Below are 4,957 nucleotides of genomic sequence, written 5' to 3'. Positions count from 1 at the left end.
ATCAAAGATTAACTCCTCGCTTCGGAAGTTGTCCGGGGATCCGAGACCACTTCTAGTGGGATTGAGCCTGTACAACAGGCCTCTACACCTGGTATGACACCTTTGAAGGTGGTTTTGGTGGGTTTGATCCTTGAGGGGTCGATACCCATTTTGCGCACTGTATCCTGATAGAGCAGGTTCAGGTTGTTGCCGCCGTCCATGAGGACTCGTGTGAGGTAGAATCCGTCAATGATGGGGTCGAGGACCAGCGCGGCCGAACCGCCATGACGGATACTGGTTGGATGGTCCCTGCGATCAAAGGTGATCAGACAAGAAGACCATGGGTTGAACTTTGGGGCGACTAGCTCCATCGTGTAGACGTCCCATAGTGCACGCTTCCGCTCCCGCTTGGGAATATAGGTGGCATATATCATATTTACTATTTTTACTTGGGGAGGAAATTTCTTATGTCCTCCTGTGTTCGGCAGCCGGGGCTCCTCGTCGTCATCACTATGCGGCCCCTTTTCCTTGTTTTCGGCATTCAACTTGCCGGTCTGTTTAAACACCCAACATTCTCTGTTGCTGTGGTTGGCTGGTTTATCGGGGGTGCCGTGAATTTGACATGAGCGATCGAGTATGTAGTCCAGACTGGATAGGCCCAGATTGTTTCTTTTGAATGGCTTTTTCCGCTGACCGGGCTTAGAGCCACTGAATCCGGCAGTGACGGCCGTGTCTTCGGCGTTATCGCTATTATTGTGACGCTTCTGTCTTTTTCGTCGGGGCTTGCCGTTGCTATCTCTGGCGTCTGAGGTGCCAGGATTTCTTGATGTGCTATTGTTATGAGCCAACCAGCTATCCTCGCCCGCACAAAAGCGGGTCATGAGTGTCGTGAGGGCTGCAGTGGACTTCGGCTTCTCTTGGCCGAGGTGTCGGGCAAGCCACTCGTCATGGTTGTTATGCTTAGAGGCCGCTAGGGCTTCGGCATCCGGACAGTCGACAATTTGGTTCTTTTTAGTTAGGAACCGAGTCCAGAATTTCCTGGTTGACTCTCCGGGATGTTGGGTTATGTGACTTAAATCATCAGCATCCGGTGGTCGCACATAAGTACCCTGGAAGTTATCCAGGAATGCATCTTCCAGGTTCTCCCAACTTCCAATGGAGTTTGCCGGCAAACTATTCAACAAATGCCGAGCCGGTCCCTTAAGTTTTAGTGGGAGGTACTTGATGGCATGTAGATCATCGCCGCGGGCCATGTGAATGTGGAGAAGGAAATTTTCTATCCATACCGCGGGGTCGGTAGTCCCATCGTAGGGCTCGATATTCACGGGCTTAAACCCTTCTGGGAATTCATGCTCCATTACTTCGTTAGTGAAGCATAGGGGGTGTGCAGCGCCTCTATGTCGGGCTACATCACGACGCAGTTCAAATGAGTCTGGTCGGTTGTATTCGGCCTGGCCAGATTTGTAATTAGTATATCCGACGTGGCGGTCATTGTCACGCGTTGGGGAGCGCCCCCATGATCCGTAGATCGATCTTGACTGTCCTACTTTATTTTCCAATTTGTCTCGTAGGTCCTGCGTGTAGCCCCGGGCCTTCGTGTTTTTATTTGTTTGGCGGCAGGGTGCGGGCTGGTGTTCGGGCTGATACGCCGCTTTGTCTCGGCCATGAGGCGGTCGGTCTGCCGCATCATGTGCTGGTAGTGTAGGCTCTAGTGCCTCCTCCTCAAATTGAGGTAACAACCTGCGCTTCGGGTAACTTTTTGGTTGGACGCTCGAGTCCGTATTCCTTAGCTGCCAGGACCTTAGTCCATCTATCAGTTAGCAGATCTTGATCAGCTTGAAGCTGTTGCTTCTTTTTCTTCAGGCTTTTTGCAATGGCTATAAGCCGACGCTTGAAGTGCTCCTGCTCGACGGGATCCTCAGGCACGATGAATTCTTCGTCGCCGAGGATCACCTTGTCTTCGGAGAGGGGCATGTAATTGTCATCCTCCGAGTCTCCATCCATTGCCTGTTTATCAGGGCTAGCTTGCCCATCCTCCCGCCCGGCTTGCTCGAAGTTTGGCTAGGAAGGATTGTTTCGTCTTCGGCATCATCCGGAGTGCTATTATCTCTTGCGCCAGTATCACTATTTTTGCTATGGTGGGGCTTAGAGTGGCCACGCTGATGCCAGCGCTTAGATTGCTTCTCAAGGGGATTATCCTCTGTTGCCTCATCGCCGTTGCTTTCTTTGCATGTGTCCACCATATACATATCATATGATGAGGTGGTTGTCCAGCGCCCTTTGGGCGGTGGTTCCTTTTCTTCTCCGACATCGTCGTCCATACCGTCGATATCTTCGGAGTCGAAATCAAGCATGTCGGTTAAGTCGTCGACAGTGGCTATTAAGTGGGTGGTGGGTGGGTAATGAATTTCTTCGTCGTCCGCTTCCCACTCAAGCCAGACATAGTTCGTCCAAGAGTCTCCTGATAGGGAGAGAGATTTTAATGAGTTTAGCATGTTGCCCAAGGGTGAGTGCTGAAAGATATCCGCGGACTGTTGGACTATGAAGATACAAGATTGAAGACTTCATCCCGTGTCTGGGTGGGACTCTCCTTTGCGTGGTAGGCAAGCTTGGAAATTCGGATATGTAGATTTCCTTCTCTGTAACCGACTCCGTGTAACCCTAGCCCCCTCCGGTGTCTATATAAACCGGAGTGTTTAGTCCGTAGGACAACAACAATCATAATCATAGGCTAGCTTCTAGGGTTTAGCCTCTATGATCTCGTGGTAGATCAACTCTTGTAATACTCATATCATCAAGATCAATCAAGCATGAAGTAGGGTATTACCTCCATAGGGAGGGCCCGAACCTGGGTAAACATTGTGTCCCCCGCCTCCTGTTACCATTAGCCTTAGACGCACAGTTTTCGGGACCCCCTACCCGAGATCCACCGGTTTTGACACCAACATTGGTGCTTTCATTGAGAGTTCCACTATGTCGTCACGGTAAGGATTGATGGCTCCTTCAATCATCTACAACGATGCAATCTAGGGTGAGGTTTTCCTCCCCAGACAGATCTTCGTATTCGGCGGCTTCGCACTGCGGGCCAACTCGCTTGGCCATCTGGAGCAGATCGATAGCTACCCCAATGGCCATCAGGTCAGGTTTGGAAGCCTGAACTACACCGCCGACATCCGCGGAGACTTGATCTTCGATGGATTCGATCCCATGACAGGTGCGCCGAACAGTCACGATGATCATGACTTAGATCTGCCATTGGACGGTGTTCGGGAGATCACACCTGCAGCTGCCCCGGCTCTTAATCCGGAGCAGATCATGCCATCCGAGGACGGGTGGATGGACCCCGCCACGGAGGCCACACACTCAGCGGCGATAGAGCCAAACACAGATTTCGCCTCCAATGAGGTCTGCATCATCGGACCCCCGGACTCGTCTCCGACTGCAGGCTCTGAATCGCGTATATCCGTGCCCATCGAACCTGATTGGGCGCCGATCATGGAGTTTGCCTCCGCGGATATCTTTCAGCACTCGCCCCTGGGCGACGTGCTAAATTCGTTGAAATCCCTCTCCCTGTCAGGAGACTCCTGGCTGAACTATGTCCGGCTTGAGTGGCGAGCGCACGACGAAGAAATTCGTTTCCCACCCACCACCCACTTAATAGCCACTGTCGACGACTTAACCGACATGCTTGATTTCGACTCCGAAGACATCGACGGTATGGACGATGATGCCGGAGAAGAACAAGAACCAGCGCCCACAGGGCGTTGGACAGCCACCTCATCATATGATATATATGGTAGATACACCCAAAGAAAGCAATGGTGATGAGGCAATAGAGGATAACCCCCTTGAGAAACAATCTAAGCGCCAGCGTCAGCGGCGCCGCTCTAAGCCCCGCCATAGCAAAAATAGCGATACCAGTAGAAGAGACAATAGCACTCCGGATAATGCCGAAGACGAAAACAATCCCGCCCAGCCAAGCTTAAGCAAGACGGGCGGGAGGATGGGCAAGCTATCCCTGATGAACAGGCAATAGATAGAGACTCGGAGAATGACAATTACATGCCCCTCTCCGAAGACGAGGTGAGCCTCGGCGACGAAGAATTTACCGTGCCTGAGGATCCCGTCGAGCAGGAGCGCTTCAAGCGCCGGCTTATAGCCACTGCAAAAAGCCTGAAGAAAAAGCAGCAAACGCTTCAAGCTAATCAAGATCTGCTAACTGATAGATGGACTGAGGTCCTGGCAGCCGAGGAATACGGACTCGAGTGCCCAACCAAAAGTTACCCAAAGCGCAGGTTGTTACCTCAATTCGAGGAGGAGGCACTAGAGCCTACACTACCAGCACAGGATGCGGCTGACCGGCCACCTCGTGGCCGAGACAAAGCAGCGTATCAGCCAAAACACCAGCCCGCACCCCGTCGACAAACAAACAAAAACACAAAGGCCCGGGGCTACACGCATGACCTGCAAGACGAATTGGAAAACAAAGCAGGAGATTCAAGATCGATCTACGGATCACGGGGGCGCGCCCCAACATGTGGCGATGACCACCACGCCGGAGATACTAAATACAAATCCGGCCGGGCCGAATACAATAGACCAGACTCATTTGAACTGCGTCATTATGTAGCCCAGCATAGAGGTGCCGCACACCCCCTATGCTTCACCGACGAAGTAATGGAGCATGAGTTCCTTGAAGGGTTTAAACCCATGAATACCGAGCCCTACGATGGGACTATAGACCCCGCGGTATGGATAGAAGATTTCCTCCTCCACATTCACATGGCTCGCGGCGATGATCTACATGCCATCAAGTACCTCCCACTAAAACTTCAGGGACCGGCTCGGCATTGGCTGAATAGTTTGCCGGCAAACTCCATTGGAAGTTGGAGAACCTGGAAGACAAATTCCTGGATAACTTCCAGGGCACTTACGTGCGAGCACCGGATGCTGATGATCTAAGTCACATAACCCAACA

This window comes from Triticum dicoccoides, chromosome 1B, assembly GCF_002162155.2.
Source record: "Triticum dicoccoides isolate Atlit2015 ecotype Zavitan chromosome 1B, WEW_v2.0, whole genome shotgun sequence".
NCBI lineage: Eukaryota > Viridiplantae > Streptophyta > Magnoliopsida > Poales > Poaceae > Triticum > Triticum dicoccoides.
The sequence above is the reverse complement of the archived record's forward strand: the minus strand, read 5'-3'. Positions refer to the sequence as shown.